The following is a 23,272-nucleotide window of genomic DNA, read 5'->3' on the forward strand; positions in this document are numbered from 1 at the left end:
CATCGGACTTAATTTCTGCTGCTCATTCCACAATTTGCAATCAGCATTTGATTCCTGTCCAAGAAGTTAGGCCTCCCAGGAATAGAGAAACATTGATCTTCTGTGAATGTGTGGGAGCAGCACTGCTAATACACAAATGGAGTCCAGTTTTATTCTGTGAAGAGGGAGAACTGTCTAGGCTTCATTCCCAGACCTGATTTAATATTTGTATAGTTGAACTTCCCAAAATCAGAAAGAGAATTATTGCTTCATGGTAAAAAATCAGATTGATGTGTGAAGGAACTGCAGCCATTTCCAGTGCATGGAGCAACTACCCAAAAACCATTTAAAAAATCCATCTGTTATTGGGGGTAAATTCTTCTGACATACATACACATTACACAACATGTTTTCATCAATTATAAACCCACACTGCTGAAAATAAGTCCTCAATTTTGCCATAACTTGATTTACTTATCTTGATTTCATATTAACTTTCCCAAATGAAAACTTAATTCAATTTTAGTTAAAGTACATCAGTCCCAGTGTAAATGCACTGAAAAGAATAACTCATTAGATTGTTAAGAATTTTGAATTGCAACAAAAAGCACATGGTGAAAGTGAGGGAAAGTTTGACTGAGTGCAACAGAGATTTCGGCAAAATGTCAATATCTGGGAATTTGGTTTAAAGTGAAATTTGGTGGAGAGAGGGAAAGGGCTACTCTTAGGAAGGTATACAGCATGAGGTAAAGTGTGCTGGATAAGTTTGATTGATAAGTTTGAAGAAGGATAGGGAGGAGGTGTTTTCTTCCTGCTCCCGTTCACTACGTTAATTTATAGTCATAGAGGTATATAGACCCTTCAGTCCAACTCATCTAGGCCTACCAGATATCCAACCTAATTGAGTCTCATTTGCCAGCATTTTGCCTATATCCCTCTAAATTCTTCCTATTCATATACCCATCCATGATTTGTACGTAACTGATATTGGAGGCAGTCTTTATATTGCTGTAAACTTTATTTTATTTTAAATATCCTTGGATTCAACTGAGAAACACAGGAACAAGAAAAAATCAGAGCCAATACAATAAAGTAATGCAGATAATCCAAAACAGAATAGAATTTATAGGAAGAATATTATCAAGCTGGAGAGGGTTTAGAAGAGATTTACCAGGATGTTGCCGTAGGTGGAAGGTTTGTGTCATAAAGAAAGGCTGGATAGGCTTGGATATTTTTCACTGGAGCGTAGAAGGTTGAGAGGTGACCTGATAGAAGTTCATAAAATAATAAGAGGTATAGATAGAGTTGTGTTTTTCCACAAGGGGGGGAATTTCAAGATGAGGGGGCACATTTTTAAAGTGAGAGGAGAGAGATTTTAAAAAGACATAAGAGGCAAATCTTTTTACACAGAGGGTGGTTCGTGTGTGGAATGAACTTTCTGAGGAAGTGGTGGATACAGATACAATTACAATGTTTAAAAGGCATTAGGATAGATAAACAAATAGGAAAGGTTTGGATGGATATGGGTCAGGAGCAGGCAGGTGGGACTACTTTAGTTTGGGATTATATTTGGCATGGACCGGTTGGACCGAAGAGTCTGTTTCCATGCTCTGTGACTCTATAAGTAACATAAAGGAAGTAAAGCAGTACAGGCCAGTTGAGCAGAATGTGTAACCCCATCGAGTCATAGAGATGTATAGCATGGAAACAGACCCTTTGGTCCAACTCGTCCATGCCAACCAGATATCCCAACCCAATCTAATCCCCACTGCCACCACCTGGCCCATATCCCTCCAAACCCTTCTTATTCATATACCCATCCAAATGCCTTTTAAATGTTGTAATTGTACCAGCCTCCACCACTTCCTCATTCTATACACGTACCACCTTCTGCGTGAAAAAATTTCCCCTCTCACCTTAAACCTATACCCTTTAATTCTGGACCCACCCACCGCAGGGAAACAACTTTGTCTATTTATCCTATCCATGCCCCTCATGATTTTATAAATCTCTGTAAGGTCACCCTTCAGCCTTTGAAGCTCCAGGGAAAACAACCCTCGCCTATTCAACCTCTCCCTAGAGCTCAAATCCTCCAACCCTGGCAACATTCTTGTAGATCTTTTCTGAACTCTTTCAAGTTTCACAACATCCTTCTGATAGGAAGGAGACCAGAATTGCATGCAATATTCCAAAAGTGACCTAACTAATATCCTGTACAGCCAAAACATGACTGCCCAAATCCTGTACTCTATGCTCTGACCAATATAGGAGAGCATATCAAATACCTTCTTCACTAACCTGGAGGAGAATTTCCTACAACAGTATGTGTCCAGTCCAATAAGAAAGGTTGCACTGTTGGACATGGGTCTTGAAAATGACGTGGACCCAGTAGATCAGCAGGGATCATTTAGGAGACTGTGACCATTGGTTTTAAGGCTGAGGATGACAGTGGAGAATGACAAGGGTAATGCAGAGTAAGAAAGATGAATTGGCAGAATGGGACAAGAACAGAGGTGGGCCAGATAGACTGGAACCAAAAAACAGTGGGAGGAACCTGTAACCGAGCAATGACCTACTTGCAAAGAACAGATATTTGTGACACAGTCAAAATACATTTTCCCAAAAGGGAAAGATAACACAAACCTCCCTCCAGACCTCGCTGGATTTCAAAGTCGATAGAAGTTAAGAAGAAGAAAAAGTGTGCTTATGACAGATGTCAGACAGATAGTATGATTGAGAACCAAAAGGAATACACAAGGTTCAGAGGGAAGTGTGAAAAAGCATATTCAGAAACAAAGAGCTATTATGAGAAAAGACTGACATCCAATATCAAGGAAAATCCCGAGGTTAAACACAAATAAAAAGTAAAAGAGTGGAAAAGGGATTGGAAACCAATTAGGTGATTTACATGTGGAGGCAGGAGGCATAGCTGTGGTATTAAATTAATTATTTCCATCTGTCTTTACCAGAACATGGATTCTACCCTGGCCACGCTACAAAGGGGGAACCTCTGTCACTTGAAGGGTTCAAACTGATAAGAAAGAAGTGTTGGATGGACCTTTTGTCTGTCACGACAAGACTTTTTTTTGGATGAAATGCACCCAAGGATATAGAAAGAAGTGAAAGTGGAAATTGCAGAGGCATTGGCCCATAACCTTTCAGCCTTGCTTACACTCTTGGAACATGCTAGAAGACTGAAAAATTGCAAAGAGCATACCCTTGTTCAAAGCCCAGCAATTACAAACTGATCAATTTAGCCTCCATGGTGGGGAAGCTATTGGAAACAATTATTTGGGATAGAATTAGTGGTCATATAGAGAGAGAAAAAAAGAGGGTTGATTCAGAAGAGTCAGCTTAGACTTCTGAAAGGGAAATATTGAATTATTGAATTCCTGGAAGATTTTGTAAAAGTAATGGAAAAGCTCAACGAGGGCAATGCTGTTGATGTGTGTATGGTTTACAGATGGTGTTTGATACAGCGCCACACAACAAACTTATGAGGAAAATTGTAGATCATGGGGAAAAAAGTACACAAGAATGTTAGTCGATGCAAAAATACAAAATTGATTGAGTGATAGGAAATGAGAGTAATGGTAAATATATTTTAGGCTGGATGAAGACTTGTCGTGAGATTTCTCAGATGTTGGTATTAGAATCCTAATGTATTTTCCTTATATATTAATGAGCTAGATCTTAATGTACAGAGGAAAAATTCAATATTTGCAGGTGAAGCAAAACTTTGAAACATTGTAAACTATGAGGAGGTCACTGCAGAACACCAAAAGTAGGCAGACAGGTAGTTCAATGCCAAGTGTGAGGTGATGTTGTTCAGTAGGATGAACATAGACATTATGAAATAACATATGCAAGTCAAAAGGGACTGCAGGAGCAGAGATGTCTGGATGCATTTATACACACAGCATTAAAGATGGCAGGACAGATGGAGCACACAGTATCAGCTTTATTGAAAGGTACATAGAGCACAAGAGGAGAGAGGTTGTGTTAAACTTGTGTAAGACAATTGTTAGACTTTATCTGGCGCATTGTGTATAGTTCTGGATGTCACACTGTGGGTAAGGTGTCAATGCATTTGAGAGATTGCAGAAGAAATTGCAGAATGATTCCAGGGATGAGAAACTTTAGCTACAAGGATAGATTGGAAAGGGTGGAGGCATTCTCCTTGGAGAGAAGGAGGCTAACAGGAGATCTGATGAAAGTTTTCAAAATCATGAAGGGGCTGGTTAGAATACATAGAAAGAAACCTGTAAAATGATCAAGAATGAGGGACACAGATTTAAAGTGATTGGCAAAAGAAGAAAATGTGATGTGAATAAAAACATTTTCAGATGAGTGGTTGGATCTGGACTGCATGCCTGGAGATATGGTGGAGGTAGGTTCAATTGAGGCATTCAAGAGAGCTTTGGATGATTATTTATACATAACAATATACAAGAGTAAGGAAGAATAGCGAGAGATTTGCACTAAATTTTGATGCTCGTTTAGAAAGCTGGTGCAGAGCTGATGGGCCAAATGGCCTCCTTCTGTGCTGTAGTACTTCTGTGCTTCCAAGTTTAAAGCTGTTGTCAAGCTTCTATTGCTCGCAGTTACAGTAAAGTTACAAGTGAGATGCTTTCAATATCCTTAAATTATTTTTCACATTGAACATGTTTAATGTTTCATTCCAGTATAAATTTCAGAAATTTACAAGGTGAGACTCGTTAATGGCTAAAAGTAAAGGGCGGAATCCCTACAATATGGAAGCAGACTATTCAGCCCATCAAGTTCACACTGACTCTCTGAAGAGCATCCCACCCCACTACAACACTGCATTTCCATAGCTAATCCACCAAGCCTTCACATCCCTGGACAATATGAGGAATTTAGCACAGTCAATCCATCTAACCTGCACATTTTTGGACTGTGGGAGGAAGCCTGAGCACCCAGAGGAAGCCCACGCAGACACAGGGAGAATGTGCAAACTCCACACAGACAGTCGCCTGAGGGTCAAATGGAACCGTGGTCCCTGGTGCTGTGAGGCAGCTGTACTAATTACTAAGCCACTGTGCCATTCCAGAGCTCTCTGGAGTAAAGGAAATAAAACCATAACAGATAACCTCCCAAACCTATGTAGTAAAATAAAACTCTTGTTTCAATTGTAGGTGAGACTGCTCCTGGAAAATTGTGTGCAGCCTACTTACCTAGGCAAGGATAGATAAGCCATCAACAAAGTGCAACAAAAGGTTCACCAGACAGATCCCTGGGAAGGTAGGATAGTCGGATGAGGGGAGATTCTTGTGAACTTCAATAGGGTAGATGGAAGGAAGATGGCTTTATGTGCTTTTGGAGTGTCGGGGTTGGATGGGGATGTGTACAAGTAGTATACAAGCTCCCACCATAACAGGGAAGCCATTTGATATTGAGATGATGAGGAATTTGTTTTTCACTCAGAGGATAATGAATCTTTGGTATTCATGAACCCAGAGGCACCAATTAGTGAGTAAGGATGAGACAGGGCTGAATGGCCTAATGTTCTTATTTCTTTAGTTCCTATAAAACTGGTTGAATTACTGGTATTTTTGGTGGAACGTCATTGTTTTCTAAGACTTTTTTTCTGATGTTAATTAATCTCTGGTGTTCTCCAAGAATATTAGAACAGAGTTTCATTTTTTTTTCATCCCTTGTAAGTTCCTCATCGATTCATAGCCATGCAGCACAGAAACAGACCCTTTAGTTCAACTTGTCCATGCCAACCAAGCTTCCAAGACTAAAGTAGTTTCAGTTACCTGTTTTTGGCCCATATCCCTCTCAACCTTTCCTATTCAACTACCTGTCCAAATGTCTTTTCAATGTTATAACTTTACATGCATCTACTACTTTCTCTGGTATTCCACATTCAAACCACTCTTTATTTTGTCAAAATGTGAATCAAATTGAAAACATATTTTGAACCAAAAATATCAAAGTTGAAAAGTGCTTCTCTTTATTTTAAAGAAAAGCAGAACTGCAGAATGGTTTACCTATCAAATTCTGAATTTCAGATCATGTTTTCAAACTGATTTGGATTAAGTCAGAGTTTTACAGGATGGGTGATCTATATTTTCTTTCTTAAAAATGTCCATAGGTTTGAACTGAGGTGTTTATCAATGTCCCCTGATTACTCACTTTGAACTAATGATTTCAAGAGAGCCAAGAGCAATTAAGAAGAAAGTTGAATACAACAAATGGTTACCCAAAACAATAAGCCTATTGTTCCTCACACTACTTGCAATCTACACCATGATGCTTTTGAACAGTCTCACACACAAAAAAAGAATCTGCAAAGTTTTCTCTTTGCTGTGAATAAAATGAATATCAGAGAAGTTCACTTTGCAACCTGCCTGAGTCACTGTGACACAGCTGACCACCCCATCCTTCCTTACTATCATCCCTCAGGTGGGACTGCTCTCGCCTAGTTCAATCATAGCCAGAGAGCCACTTGCAATGCCGATCTCTTCCTGCTCTGGCACCATTACCCATGGTGTCCCCCCAATGATCTGTCCCTGGCCCCCTCCTTAAGGATGTGAAGCCACTTAGCTCACTTGTTTCGCGGACTACCTTGTCAATCAAACTAACACTAAAACCATAGGGTTCAATCCCTTTTCAGGCTGAAGAACATCAGAAACAGGAGCAGGAGTAGGCCATTTAGCCCATTGAACCTGCTCTGCCACTCAATAATATCATTGCAGATCTTTTCGTGGACTCAACTCCACTTACCCACTCACCATAATCCTTAATTCCTTTGCGGTTGAACAATTTACCTTAAAAATCATTCAATGAGGTAGCCTCAGCTGCTTCACTTGGCAGGAAACTCTAAAGAATTGTAACCTTTTGGGTGAAGAAGTACCCCTCAACTCAGTTCCAAATCTGTTTCCCCTTATTTTGAGGCTATGCCCCCTAGTTCTAGTATAGATAACAGAGGGCCTGCCTTATTATACTTGTTATAGTAAAGAAAAACTAGGCAATTACCCATAGTTCAGCAAATAATTGTCAAGGGCGCGCCTTGAGGTAGAGAACTCCAGAACAAGTTGGATTATATCGGTCATGTTACGGCCTAGTTTCATATCACTCCACTGATGATAAGTATCATTGTTCAGGAATGTATGCAAATCACAGTTTGCATCATTACCCATACACAATGGAGTTTCAGAATAAGCTGGGCCAAATTCTGTGATTAGTTCAAATTAAAAGTCATTTTTCAATGTTCCTTCCAGTATAATGATGTGGATTTTATTGTAATGACTGTGAAACTGTCAGCTTTAATCTTCATTATACTAATGTAACTGGCAGCATCTTTGGGAGTTTGAATAAACACAGAATAACATGAAAATCCAGAAGTAGTTGTCAGTGAGACTATGCTACTCCACAGTGTGTTTAAGATGTTCTCATAGACTGCTACATGCATTGTAGTCATGAACAGACCAGAACTTTCGTATAATGCAGTTAGTTCCACTGAAAAAAAGGAGAGGCTGAGTTTTTCATTGTGGACAAGTCAATTATTGCTGAACTCTGTTACTGGTTCTGAAAAACTAATTTTAGTTTTGTGGAATATCATATTTCTTCACAATTATTAACACTTCCTTTTTTTAGAGAAACAATGTCTTTTTTTTTCAAACACTTTGTTGACCTTTGTTTTAGCACCTGCTTTAATAGTCACACATCTAATCCTCAATCTGAAAAGGAAAACTAAACACGAAGGATCTTTAGTGTTTGAACTTCCTGGTTTGCTGAATGTGCAGCACCAATTTCAGTAGGTGATGGGCTGACATTTCTGATGCCTCACATCAAAACATCCCTTTGAACTAATGCCAGACGTACAGTGTCGTGGGAAAATGAGCAATTCCTGTTCGGGCAATTTGCCAGAATTTTGTGGGAAATGTCTCCCATGTCAGTGATGTGCAAATTGCTTTGCTATTGACTACAAATTCCAGGTTGCGTGTCATGGTACAAGGACAAGGAGGGAACAGAGTTTAGTCATAAGGTTGCAAGGGCATGCTGAATTATTGACTGTGGCCTAGAATTTCTGTTGGTTGTTCATCTGAAATTGGCCAAGGCAACATAAAACACCAAGGAATTTCCAATTTGATACACTGTGTATTGAGTTTCTACGATCTTCAAAACTGGTTTAAAACATCATTCCAGAAGGCGGCCCCGGTGGCAAAACTCGTCACGCCCCAGACTGAAACCATGAGCATGGCATGTTTCTCTTGATTTCACTTGCCTGCAAACAGTCAAGAATGCCCTTCAAAATGGACACACAAGCACCAGTAGGTAAAATGTGTAAGATACTGAGAAACTGCACCAGCCAAATAGGTAGAAGTATTTTCTTTAAGTTATTTTCAGTGATTTAAAATCAAGCTATTCACACTGCAAAATGAGACATTCCAATTATAATGTTCATTTCAATGCTAAGCCATTTCCAAACTTTTAACAGAACACATCACGTTACCATTCCTAAATGCATCAATCAGCACAAAAAGAAACACACTTGTTATGTACCATTACATTCTTTTTATTGCTGCATTGGTCCACAGAAGGTTTTATTTGTGATTATGCAAATCACTTTGAGAGAAACATGAATCATTGCAGCACTTCAGAAAAACAGAGCAATTTGTGTCCAAATTGCCAATTAAGCTCAAAACAGCAATTCCATCCCCATATCTATTGAAGATTCAGTTTCCTCCTCTAATCAATGGGCTGAGCAAATCTACAAGAATCATTTTGCATATCTCATCATTGACTATACAAAAGGAAAAAACATTCTTCTGCAAAACATGGAAAGAGACAGGAAATTAGGAGCATTAAAATTAACCAGAATTCTAAAGCAGCGTTTCATTTCAAATTCAAAACAAATTTTGTGACTCATTTCCCCTATTGAGAAGAAGCCAAAGTCTATGATTTCGCCTGTGCCTCAACAGGAATGATCGCCATTCTGCATTTATGTTTAAACTTCAGCTACTATAGCATGTAATCCAGGCTGACATACCAGTGTTGCAGTCAGGATATGAGATGCTGTTGGAGACAACATTTTACTGACAACATGTTAAACTCAGACGGGTGTAAAAATCCCAAGCACTATTTTGAAGAAGAGGAGAATAGTTCTTCCCAGTAATTGTGCCATTTTGTATCCCTCAGCTAACATTAACTAAAGTAAATGATTGTAAAATATTTTCTGGTCATCATCACATTGATTTTTGTGGGAGCTTGTCAGTAAAAAAAAAGGAAAATGACTACAGCTTTACCACATCATAGGCTCATTAGTGAGAGACTTCTGGTGGTGGGTTGACCTGAGGGTCACTATGCCTCAGGCAAGGGGAGAGGTTGAGGATGAGGTTCCTTCATGGTAACCTCAGCCAATGTTTGCTATATCCAAAACAGCTTCTATGTCTTTTACATTACAACAATGACTGCACTTCAAAAGAAGTCCATTGACCTTAAATCATTTTTGATGTTTTCAAGTCATTGAAAGTACTACAGAAAGACAGTAAACTCCCGGATTAATTGCTCCAGTATAACTGTAATCTTTTAAACAATTAAAAACTTTTTAATCATTACAGTATGTCAACTGGAAACAAAACTGGAGTTCCCTAAACCTGTTAACTATCGGGGAACATGATGGTACAATGACAATTGCTGCAGAACAGCTTTAACTCTGCAATAATGCAAATGTGACCCTGTCACTGATCCAAACTGGACTCCAGAGTACAATGAAGCTCTTTCAAAAGCCTCAACATCAACGACATGGAATAAAATTGCTCTTTAATGGAAAGTTAGACTTAAAGTGCCCAAGGACCTCAATGGCCTTCCACTGCAGATCAAAAAATATAAGATGATTTCTTAATAATTATGGGATAATAAACATTACTGCTGAATAAACAAGTTACCATCTAATGTACTCTTAATCACAGCACAGAATATAAAGGAAGCAATGTTGATGGCAAACTGTTCAATTACAGCTATCAGTGTCAGTCTCAGAGTGCAACAGAACTATAACATTCAGGCTGAAAGATTTGGCAATCACGTATTTACAACAGGTTTTAAGCTTTATGCAGAACTGTAACTTTTACAACTACTCTAACTCTTCAGCATCATATTTACGCTGATAATTAACTTGAAATCAGGAAAAAGTAAATTACTTAACTTTTTTTTTGTACCACAAACTGTTGATCTGAAAGTTGGCTCTTCAGCACTTAATTTTTGGAAATACCTGTCCCATTTTAGCTTCAGGATGATATTAACATGCACATAAATTTATACCACTATCCCAACAGTAGCTATTTTGGTGAGGACTTAAGAGTGGTCCTAGCCAACATCCATTCAATGTATGCAGAGCTGGCAGAGAGTGATGTCCAACCTGTCATACTGATTTAATGCCATATACTTGGATCTCAACACATCAGCTAATGCATGCTCTTAACCGAATACAACTGAGCATTCATTCAGCAACAAGAAGAAAACTTCCTTTCAGCACTATCTAAAGAGATCATCAACTACTTTCAAATCTGTTGTTGATTGATTTGCAAGCTCTTTCTTGCTGAAACTGCAGAAATGTTTGCTAGTCGACAGAGTTGTTTGTCCTACTTTTTTGTATATTGGACATTCCTGGGTAATTTTCCACATTCTCAAGTAGATACACTGAGCCAAAGGGCGTCACAGCACCAGGGACCCGGCTTTGATTCCAGCCTCAGGTGACTGTTTATGTGCAGTTTGCACGTTTTCCCCTTGTCTGCGTGGGTTTCCTCCAGCTGCTCTGGTTTCCTCCCACAGTCGAAAGATGTGTAGGTTAGGTGAACAGGCCATGCTAAATTGCCCATAGTGTTCAGGGATGTGTAGGTTAGGTGCATTAGTCAGGGAATGTAGAATAAATAGGGTAGGGGAATGGGTCGGGGTGGGTTACTGTTCTGAGGGTTGGTGTGAACTTATTGGGCCAAATGGCCTGTTTCCACACCGAAGGGATTCTATGAGAGATACCAGTATTGTAGCCACACTGAAACAGCTTAGCTAGGATTGTCTGGAGCAGAAGTCTTCGGTACAATTACCAGTATGTTGTCAGAACCCATAGCCTTCTCAGAATCCAGTGTCTTTAACTGTTTCTTCATATCCTGTGAAGTCAATTTAATTGGCCAAAGACTGGCATCGTGATGCTGGGGTCCTCTGTGCGAGGCAAAGATGGATCATCCACTTGGCAGTTCTGCCTGAAGACTGTTGTGAATGATTCAGCCTTTTTCACTCGTGCTGGGCTCTCCCATCATTGAAGATGGGGATATTTGTGGAGCCTCTTCCTCTAGTGAGTTGCTAAATGACTGGATGTGGCAGAACTGCAGAGCCATTGATTGTGGGATCACTGAGTTCTGTCTATCACATGCTGCTTATGCTGTTTGGCATGAAAGTAGTCCTCTTCACACAAGGTGTCCTGTAACTAAAAGTGTTAATAGGTGATAATGTCTATGCTTTGATGACATAGTTGTAAAATTAATACAAAACGTGTTTGAAAACCATGCTGCCTTGCAGATTGTGCTCAAGTAGGGTACATAAACAAAACTTCTGACATAAAAATGGAAATTACTGGTGAAATTCAGCAAGTCTGAGTTCTACTGTTGGATTGGTCTGGAGATACCCTGCAATAACACAGTGAGAAGCTCTGTAGTGGTCCACTGCAAAGCCTTGTCATCATATGGCTACAGTACATGGTGACAGCTGAGACATGCAGGAGGAATGGAGCATTGATCACATCCATTTTGGTTGGGATGACACACCAAATGCATTTCCCCAGGTTTACCAGTACTCACAAAATGTATAACTGCAAGTTTGTACAGTCACTTTGTCTCTCAATATCTTTCATTAAAAACAACAGTAAATTACTTCAGGTTGACTGACGGCGTAGCATTGTATTTTTATTCAGGAGTGTAGATTTATCATTAGCCCAAAGGAATATACTGTGTAATATCCCATAAAAATCTATCACCAGTCCTAAAGTCCTTCACTGAGGCACTAATCTTATACACATCAATGAGATTAAGTAGTGTACAAGAGAACTTTGATACAATATAACATATTGCAACTCACCTCATGCACTACTGCACACATATAAATTTACAACTTGGAGGGCAGACCTTTTTCAATTTCAACTAAAGAGCTTTGTCTATTAAGATTTATGGCGTTCAGTCCATCATAGCATGGAACAAGTTTCTTACACAATTTTTTGCTCTTCAGCGCGGAACAATCCCTACCACTGTGGTATTCAAGCCTCTTCATCAATGACTCTCTCTCTCACATTAATCCAAACCATATATGTGGAGCTGCCTCCCTTCACAGTTATCCCCTCAGCATCCCAGCATTCTGCCTCCAAACCCATCAACTACCAGCTTCTCTAACACTGCAGAGGTTCTTGTTAACACCCTTTGACTTTCAGTGAACAGACCATAACCCGCTTCCGTGTTGATACAGAGCCCCCTGACCCTGACTGTGCTGTGGCTGACAGTGTCCAAGCCCCTGGACTGAAGTTGGATGCTATCATTAACTGTACTGGCAGTCCTGACTGATGACATTCCTCCAGCCCTTGGCTGAGACCCACTCCCCATAGACTTGGAGACAAGGCCACTTGGCTGAAACACATTCAATGTGTTTGTTGCATAAGCTACTGGCATATGTGTAACTGTGACATTCATGTAACACAGTGCCATACAATAACATGTCCACACCCTTGACTGATCACCAATGGCAACCTGCTGCCTGGTTGTGCATCTGTGCCAAATGGAAAGGGTGAGCCTTTACATTTCCAATGAAGCAGCAACAGTACAAAAAGGCACGACAAGAATGTCATGACCACCCAAGTCAGTGGGTGCTAATACAACAAGCAAAGAGTATGTAACATGCAGCCTGTTTCAATCCATGAGATAGGTGCCTGAACCGCACACAAGGTGACATGGCAGCAGCATTGCAAAATACAGTGCAGGTGACCTCTGAAGCGCAGCAGTGGAGCACAAAAACTAATCCTGAATGTGCCATGATATGGTGAAGCTGACGCATGCCCAGTGCCAACCTCCATGGTTGGAGGATGCAGTTGGACACTGCCCATGGAATGTACTCTGAAAGTTTGGGGAATGCTGCCCAAGATGGAAGCCTAGAAGAACAAATAATGAGCTGGAACTGCCAGGCACCTGCTGTGACTTCATGTCAGCAATTGTCACCATCTAGTTTCTCTCCGCTGTGTGGAGACATATGTGGTAAGATCAGGTACTAATCACTTTGAGTGTACGTACAAGGCCTTTCCCTGCTCACGAGTGAGATTCTCACCGTGTTAGTCAAACCTTGGGTGGAAAATTGGGCCCTTTTTTTCTCATTTTTGCAATCTTGCATATTTTCCCAACTGACTTGCCATTGCCAACATGATCAAGGAGATGAAAATCCAGCTCATGGTTGCTTAGTATACAGGTCATGGCTACTTAAATCACATGAACATGGCCAAAGGCACTGGTTAACATGAGTAACAATGGCCACAAGTTTGTGATTAAATACATTCATTTTTTAAAAAGTCATAGAAACCATGGACTTCAAAGTTAAGTTAGAAAGCCTGAAGAAGCAATGTTGAGTGGTTTTGAAAGTTGCAAGAAAGTAAACCTGAATAATGGATGTACAATTATCTACTAACAGAAATGTGATAGATAGCAACATTCCCCTGATTATTAGCAATTTTATTGTGCTACTCGGTTAATAAACCTATTAGGAGCACCTCTGTCATATGTCCCAGTTTCTCAGTTACTCATAGATTAATGTGCTACTGTAAATCAAAATCTGTTAATGTAAAATTTAAGTCATTTTTGTATACCATGCATGTTTATTTAACATAAACAATACACCGCTATTTCTGCAATAAAAGCAATTTTGTCAATGAACACACTGGAACCATTTAGCCAAACCAGGAAGATTTAAAATAATATACATCAATGGTTGCAGTCCCATTTTGTAAAGATAATATTCAAATTAAATCAAAGATCATTTCACCCAAATGGAAATTTTGACATAAAAGCATTTATTATCCAAGTTCCAGAAAATGAACTTTTGTCCCTAGCAAACAACCAAAATTTATTGAATGGCAGTTCTGTATGATGCAGGTTCAGTGCCTATTTATTCATTTGCTGAAACCACTGGAATGATTATGGGAGCAGGCAATTCAGTCATCATTAATACTCCTATTGTATTTGACGTTTAAGAGAACTGTCATGTAATAATCAGTCTTATACCAGTTATAAATGCTTTGCATAATATTTCTGGTGCTATCTGCATTCATTTGCAGCGGCATAAAAGTAAACCCTCCAAATGTTTGTTGTTTTCCAATGCGGCAGCAGCAAGTATAATTACTGAAAACCCCCACTGAGTTTCACATCTGAAATATCACTCACTGTGCTTGCTCCTAACTGCTGATGACTATTATCTCCAGCGCGGCAGCCTTTTACAGGAATAGACAATAGGCAATAGACAATAGGTGCAGGAATAGGCCATTCAGCCCTTCGAGCCTGCACCGCCATTCAATATGATCATGGCTGATCATTCCTAATCAGTATCCTCTTCCTGCCTTATCTCCATAACCCTTCATTCCACTATCTTTGAGAGCTCTATTCAACTCTTTCTTAAGTTAATCAAGAGACTGGGCCTCCACTGTCCTCTGGGGTAGAGCATTCCACACAGCCACCACTCTCTGAGTGAAGAAGTTTCTCCTCATCTCTGTCCTAAATGGTCTACCCCGTATTTTTAAGCTGTGTCCTCTGGTTCGGCACTCACCCATCAGCGGAAACATGTTTCCTGCCTCCAGAGTGTCCAAACCTTTCATAATCTTATATGTCTCAATCAGATCCCCTCTCAGTCTTCTAAATGCAAGGGTATACAAGCCCAGTCGCTTCAGTCTTTCAGTGTAAGGTAATCCCGCCATTCCAGGAATTGACCTCGTGAACCTACGCTACACTCCCTCAATAGCCAGAATGTCTTTCCTCACATTTGGAGACCAGAACTGCACACAGTATTCCAGGTGTGGTCTCACCAGGGCCCTGTACAGTTGCAGAAGCACCTCTTTGCTTCTATACTCAATCCCTCTTGTTATGAAGGCCAGCATGCTATTAGCCTTCTTCACTACCAGCTGTACCTGCATGTTTGCCTTCATTGACTGGTGTACAAGAACACCCAGATCTCTCTGTACTGCCCCTTTGCCTAAATTGATTCCATTTAGGTAGTAATCTGCCTTCCTGTTCTTGCCACCAAAGTGGATAACCATACATTTATCCACATTAAACTGCATCTGCCATGCATCTGCCCACTCACCTAACTTGTCTGGGTCACCCTGTAATCTCCTAACATCCTCATCACATTTCACCCTGCCACCCAGCTTTGTATCATCAGCAAATGAAATAAATTAATTATGAGATTGTGAGGTTATCACATATCTTAAACATTGGATATTACATAGAATATGGAGCCCTGAAACCTGTCATTTAGCCAAAATCTATGCCAGTGTTATGTTACACCTAAGTTCCCTACCACTCTACTTACTTCATCGCACACAATCAACATGCCCTTAAATTCATTTCTATCCCAAGTACTAAGCTAACTTCCTTTCCTGAAGTAAACCATAAGTACTTCCAGCCAATAAAGGATATATAGCCTTTAATTAATGCTTCCCAGCTGATTTTGTATTGCAAAAAGATCCACAATTGTCTGCCAATTCCTAAGTGTGATCCTTGTTCAAACAGCTGCAAACTGAATGCAAAACTGGCAAGATTCAAGAGAGTGGCTGGTGTATACAGCTGCCGTTCAATGGGTTGCATCAGATTTACAGATTGATTGCAGTCACCGTGGGCACCATGATATGAGTGTGAGTCATGGGCAATGTAAAAACTACAACAACAGATGCTATGAATTATCAATCTTTGTTGAAGCTAGTTACACTCACGAATTTAAGTACTCAAAACCAATCTGAGCAACATTTTACATTATTTTGCAAATTCTCTGACATGAGGAGGAAGAACCTATGCTCTTTGTGAGAACATAAAGGATCCTGTTATATTATATTAGCAGCATATTTGAGGATTTCATATGACAGGTACAAAGTTTTTTTTCTGGTTATCATTTCATTAAACAGTAACTGTTCACAACTATGATGTTTGTTCTCCTATTTGTGTCCAATAAACTTTCCCAATTTGATTATACCACAAATTTTGATATTGTACTTCTGATCCTCAACTGTAAATTGTCAATGCAAATTGTGCATTGCAGTTCAAGCATTGATTATTGTCAACACAACGTCCCCCCAAGTCTGAATTGTTACCCTTAACCTCTATTCCATTTGCTGTCTTGTACCCAATTTCCAACAAATTCTGTTATTTGGCCCTGGCCTCCCATTGTTTTGGTATTGGTCATGAGTACATGACGCAGGAGCTCATTGGAGGTCACTTGAGGATTTAAATCTATTACTTCTGCCATATTATCATTGTCAATGTTTTTCTGTTCCTGTGCACTGTAATATGGATAGAAAAAGTGTTAGCAAACTTTTTAAACACAGTTGTATCTAACATTTGTGTCTACATCAAAAGCTTCCTTTTTCCATTGCAGCTGCTCTTCCTGAAAAGAGGAAATCAGAATTACTTCTGAAGCAAAGTATGAAACATGCTACCTGTTGTCACAATATGAAAGATATGACATTTTAAATTCTTAAGCATTCAGTCTTGTAACATGAAAACTAAAAGAGTAATATTGGGAACAGCTGGTTCAAATAACTCTTGAAAAGAAACTAGAATTGGTTTAGAATTTACTCGACAGAAAAAATAGCTATTTTCTAAAAGCAATACTAACTCAAATTTTGTCAAGTATTGGCAACTTTACTTTTAACAGTAAGTATAAGAACTAATCTACACCATATTTCAAAACAAAACAGCTCTGTGTAAATTTAGTCAACTAAGAACTTTTGACTACTAAGAATGAATATTAAGTAACTTACCCTAATGGAGCTTCTGGGCAAACTGACTAAGTTTCAATTATTTCACTGTAAGACAAAAATAGAAAAATTGAAGAGGCATGTTTAATAAAGACATGCATAATTTTCAAACAGTTTCAAAGGAATCAAGTACAACTTTCACTTTTGTATGATATGTGGCATATATAAAAGGTCTTTATACTATATCCACCAACTGGTGCAATACACCAAACAATTGATTATTAAAGTATAATAATAATACTTAATCAAAAGTAAATTGCAATGCACAATTTTTTTGTTCATGCATTATTCAAGCATTTGAAGTAATGCACCACTTAAAAGATTCAGTGAATTATTTAACATTGGTTTACAGTAGGCGAACATCTTAAGTCTGACATTTTGTGGCATCATTGCAAACACTAGACTTCATGAAACCCAATGAAGTCTCAGAGACAGGATCATGTCACAGCCAGCTGTTGACCTGGAACTTGGGTCCCACAATTGGGAGTTGCTCTTCTGTAAAAATCTTCAGTAATGCAACAAATTTCAGTTCAAAAGCTTCAAAATATAAAGTATTGCTTGTTCAGGTATTCAGTTAAATTATGTTTACTTGAGTGTAGCTAGGAGGAATGCCCATTTTACTCAATCAAATGTATTCATTTATTTCAGGAATTGCACTGGGATTAGGATTATTGTTGCTGTTGAAATGGTGCCCCTTGTTGAAAATGTATCTATAAATGAAGATTTAATATAAAGTCCATTCGGCCCACGTGAACTTTGCCTGGGTTTGTGTTGTGTCATGGACCAGGCCAGACCCCCTCAAGAAAGTAGCCAAGACCTTAACTTTGCTAGTTGTTTTAAGCAGATGTAACGCAAATATTCCAGGAGGGATGCTGTTGATCAAACCACTTAGCCTTAAACAAAACAGAATTTATTTACAAGATTATGGCATGAAACACAAACAAAAGAGAACAGAATCCAGAATAACTTAACCGATCCGAAAACCCAACAGATCATCCCAACTTAATGACGCTGTTCCAAATACTTGCAACAATCCCCATAAACACTCCTTGGCAACAATGTTAAAATCAAACACAGGGTCTTACAAGAGAGATGTCAGAGAGAGAGGAAGATCAGCATGGGCCTGTTTCTTTGGGTCCAGTAACTTTTACAACTGTCTGACTGCATTCATTGCATAGCTAGACTAAGCCAAACTGAGAAAAGCTGAACTGGGAAAACTGGTCACTCTCCATTCATTGAACATTTTTTTAAAAATTGAAAGCCTTTTTTCCTGAGACAGCATCTGTTCGCTATAATCAAATCGACCCATTCAAGACCAGATTTCTAGGAACCTATGTTTTTACGACCTCCTGAAAAAAATACCAAGGGCAACTTAATCTTGTTAAAGGAGCGGCCTCATCATAGTTTCGTGTTGTTGCATGGAAGAATACTGACAATTATTTTGTATCATTGTGTTGCCAGGAATGGAGAATTTGAGTTATAAAGGGAGACACTGGAGTGAAGGATGTTGAGGTGTGACCTTATAGAAGCTTATAAAATCATGAAGGGTATAACAATTTCAAGTCTAGGGGGTACATCTTAAGGTGAGAGGAGAAAGATGTAAAAAGACATGAGGAGTAATTTACACAGAGAGTGATTCGTGTGTGGAATGAACTTCTAGAAGAAATGGCGGATGAAGGTACAGTCACAATGTTGAAAAGACATTGAGATAAGTAGCTGAATAAGAAATGTTTGGAGGGATATGGATCAAGCACAGGCAGGTGGGACTAGTTTACTTTGGGATTATGGTCAGTATGGACTGGTTGGACTGAAGTGTTGAGTTTCTGTACTGTGTGACTCTATGACTCTGTGACTGTATTCCGTAGGATATGGGTCAACAGTTAGTCCGTGCTCTTCAAGTGTGCTTGTGTGAATATAAATGTCTTTAAGTATTTGAAAGAGTTTACAGTTTCAACATGTCAGGAAAGAATTTTAGCAGAAAGTTAATCCATCCACAGAATGTGCTGCAGAACTATCAACCCTCGAGATTTTCCTAGATAATCACTTTAATACCAATTGGATCTGTCTGTAAAATTGATTCAAATTATGCACAGAGAATATTTTGCTGGAAAGAAGGATGCAGTTTTTTTTTTATTATTTATTGTTCTATTACTATTTCCAAGATTTTCACTTAATCTGCTGTGGATGGAGGATTACAGAGCTTTTGTTAAGGGAAATTCACATGGAGGCATTCCAGACCACACAAAGTTTGAAACGTTTTGAAATAATCACTTTGATTATTAAAGGGTAGACATTGACTTTCAGGTGTCAGGTAAGTTTTATTTCTCTGAGCATGGCATTTATTTCACACTAAGTGGGATTTAATTGCAGTGCTGTATGTGTGGTAAAAGGCAAATAACGTTATATCTCTAACTGCAAGTCTATCACAAGCTGGTGGCAATTCTCTTTGAGAAGATGTCTAAAGCAGGATTTTAGATTAAACTTGAATGCTCACAAATGAACAGAAGCTGTTCATTGTTTAAAATTTGGTGTTCTGTTGTAGTTCATAAAAATGGGTTTAAATGCAAACGTCGTTTTCACTCTTGCAAAGATTCAGATGGTTTTGTTTGCAATTGTGCATAAAGTTAATGTATTTTATACAACACAATACAACATAGGAATAGGTCCTTTCGCCCACCAAACCTGCACCGACTCCTAATCTTCATTTAGACCCTTATTTGCCCACGTGGTTCCTATCCTTCTGTTCTCATTCCATTCATGTGTCCATCAAGATACACCTAAAACCTTGCTAATGTGCTTGCTTCCACCACCTCCACTTGCAGTGCGTTCCAGGCACCCAGCACCTTCCGTGTAAAATATTTTCCCTACACCTCTCCCCGAACCATTATCCCTCTCATGTTCAACCCGTGCCCTCTTGTAGTTGGCTTTTCCATCTTGGGAAAAAGCCTCTGACTATTCACACTAACCATGCCTTTCATAATTTTATAGACCTCTATCAAGTCACCCATCAGCCTCTGTCTTTCCAGTGAAAACAATCTGAGTTTGTCCACCCTCTCCTCATAACGAAAATCCTCCGGACCAGGCAGCATCCTCTCTGCACCCTCTCCCCAAAGCATCCATATCCTTCTGGTAATGTGGTGACCAGAACCACACACAATATTCCAAATGTGGCCTAGCTAAATCAGTGCTGGTGGAATACATAGGTGGCCTGATTAGGCTGTATGAAAATTACACCAAAATTGGCAGAATTGTAGATAGTGAGGAGGATTGTCAAAGCTTATAGTGAGATACAGAGAGATTGCGGATTTGGCAGAGAAATGGCAGATTGAGTTGTACCGTGACTTGCCAAATTTCATATTCAGTGCCCTGGCCAATGAAAGCAAGTGTGCTGTCTGCTTTCTTGACCACCTTATCTATCTGTGTTGCCAGGTTCAGTGATCTGTGGACCTGTACGCCCAGATTCCTTTGTATGTCAGTGCTCCTAAGGATTCTGCCATTTGTTCTGGCACCTGAATTTAATCTTCCAAAATTCATCAATTCAATCTGCCATTTCTCCACCCAAATCTGCAATCTATCTACATCCCGTTGTAACCTTTGACAATCCTCCTCACCATTGGAGGCACGGTGGCACAGTGGTTAGCACTGCTACCTCACAGCGCCAGAGACCCGGGTTCAATTCCCGCCTCAGGTGACTGACTGTGTGGAGTTTGCACGTTCTCCCCGTGTCTATGTGGGTTTCCTCCGGGTGCTCCAGTTTCCTCCCACCGTCCAAAGATGTGCAGGTCAGGTGAATTGGCCATGCTAAATTGCCCGTAGTGTTAGGTAAGGGGTAAATGTAGGGGTATGGGTGGGTTGCGCTTCGGCGGGTCGGTGTGGACTTGTTGGGCCGAAGGGCCTGTTTCCACACTGTAAGTAATCTAATCTAATCTAATCTGCAACTCTGCCAATTTTGGTGTCACCTACAAATGTACTAATCAGGCCACCCACATTTTCCTCCAGATCATTTATATATATTACAAACAACAAATGTCCTAACACAGATCCCTGCAGAATACCACTAGTTATTGATCTCTATTCCCTCCTGACTCCCCAGTTTGAGATCCTTCCTACTTTCTCTATATTCTTCAAAGACTTTGTCTGTTTTTAGTTGCCTAAACCTTAGGTATGCTTCCTTTTCTTGACTAAGCTGATAATTTCCCCTATCATCCAAGGTTCCCGAATCCTGCCATTCCTGACCTTAATTTTGACAGGAACATGCCTGTCCTGCAGACTAATCAACTAGTCTTTAACATACTCCCATAGCAGATGTGAATTTACCCTCAAATTGCTATTCCCAGACCACCTTCTCCTACTCTTGCCTAATTCAGTTATAGTTGGACTTCCCCCACTTTAATACCTTCATCCCAGGTCCATTCTTGTCCTCATCCATACGTATCTGAAAACAAATAGAATTATGGTCACTTATCCCAAAATGCTCCCCCACTGAAACTTTGATCACTTGGTCGACCTCTTTTCCCAATACCAGGTCCACTATAGCCCATTCCCTCGTCAGACTATACTTATGTTGTTTCAAATAATAATTCTCTTTGACACATCTAACAAATTGCTTCCCATTAAACCCCAGCACTAAGGTGTCCCAGTCAATATGGGTGAAGGTAAAATCACCCATCACAACGTCCTTGTTATTTTCACATCTTTCCAGAATCTGACTATGTATCTCTTCCTCTATCTCTCACTGGCAGCTGGGAAGTCTGCAGTACAATCCCAGCATTGTGATGGCACCCTTCACATTCCTGAGCTCTGAACATAATTCCTTGCTGCAAGATCCATCCAAGATGCCGTCTCTCAACACAGCTGTGATATTGCTCCCTAACCAGTAATGCAATTCCCCTACCTCTTTTGCTCCCTCCACTGTCTCATCTAAAACATTGATTTCTTGGACATTAAGCTACCAATCATGTCCCTCTTTCAACCATGTATCTGTTAAAACCTGAACATCATAATTACATTCGTTAATCCAGGCTCTACATTCATCCGTCTTACTTCTTATACTTTTTGCATTATAGCAAATACAGTCGAAGCCTCCAGTTCTGATGTGATCAGCAACCTCTCCCTGACTGTCCTTTGTCTTAGTTATATTTGTTGTAGACTCAAGCTCTTCCCCAGTCTCTATACTTACTGACCTGCTACTCTTGATCCCACCCTCCTGCTACACTAATTTAAACCCTCTTGAGTGGCACTATCAAATCTCCCTGCCAGGAGATTGGTGCCCCTCCAGCTTAGGTGCAACCCATCATTCTTGTACAGGTCTCACTTTACCCGGAAGACATCCCAATGATCCATATATCTGAAGCTCTCCCCCTCTGCACCAACTCTTTCGTGATGTGTTCAGTCTCTGTTCTTAGCCTCAATAGCATGTGGCAGGAGGAGTAATCCTAAGATTACTGAAAGTCCTGCTTTTTAGTTTTGCTCCCTAACTCCCTGATTGTCATTGCAGGATCTTGTCACTTTTCCTACCTATGACATTTATGTCAATATAGATAATGACTTCTGTCTGTTTACCCTCCCACCTCAGTATGCTCTGTACCTGCTCAGAGGCGTACGCGACCCTGGCACCCGAGAGGCAACATACCATCCTGAAGTCTCTCTCATGGCCACAGAAGCACCTATCAGTGCCATTGATATTTTGTGGAATATCATGTTCACAGATCAAGAAATTGTATTGCATTCCCAAAAGCTATCTTGCTTAAAATAAATGGTGTATTAGCCAGTATTTCACAAGCAAGACTCAGTGTCTTAAAATGATATCAGCTCACACAAGAAGTTACAGAACAGGAGTTTAGACCAAATTCCAGACATCCTTCTAACAAAGCACAATTTAAAAGATTTCCCAGATATTCAGGTTTTCCCACTTATAACTTGATTTTTATCTGTATTAAGAAGGCTTAACTTTGATAAGTGAAAATATGGCTGAATCATCCAGGCTACAATCTAACTGAGTTTAATTCAGTTGTGAGCTGAATGGATTTTCTTTTGTACGAGCAGCAGTCAAGTCATAACAAGCAACTCTCTGACAAAGAAATAGGGTGGGGTTTGGAAAATAGTTCATAGCTCAACAGCTGTTCGCCACTGACTCAGTAACTTCCCATGAAAAATGCTCAAAAATGCAAGACTGGTCCAAAGTGAGGTTTAACAGAATTTTCCTGACACAAGATCGAATGCCGTTGCGATAATGTGAGGTCCAAACTTGAAGAATTATTCACTGCAAGGCTT

The 23,272-nt window shown here is 39.7% G+C and overlaps 1 protein-coding gene across 11 annotated transcripts in view; it reads right to left on the reverse strand.

Annotated features, from left to right (window-relative positions):
• The window catches only part of chl1b (cell adhesion molecule L1-like b), a 900,313-nt gene that overhangs the window by 697,379 nt on the left and 179,662 nt on the right, over positions 1-23,272 (reverse strand). For all 11 annotated transcript variants that reach the window (XM_087994484.1, XM_087994483.1, XM_087994485.1 and 8 more), the window contains one exon: positions 17,003-17,047. The gene's annotated coding sequence lies outside the window, so the exon portion shown is untranslated. The remainder of the gene's footprint in view (positions 1-17,002; positions 17,048-23,272) is intronic.

This window comes from Chiloscyllium plagiosum, unplaced genomic scaffold (assembly GCF_037043375.1).
Source record: "Chiloscyllium plagiosum isolate Xiang-an unplaced genomic scaffold, Cpla_swu_hap1 HiC_scaffold_14, whole genome shotgun sequence".
Taxonomy (NCBI): domain Eukaryota; kingdom Metazoa; phylum Chordata; class Chondrichthyes; order Orectolobiformes; family Hemiscylliidae; genus Chiloscyllium; species Chiloscyllium plagiosum.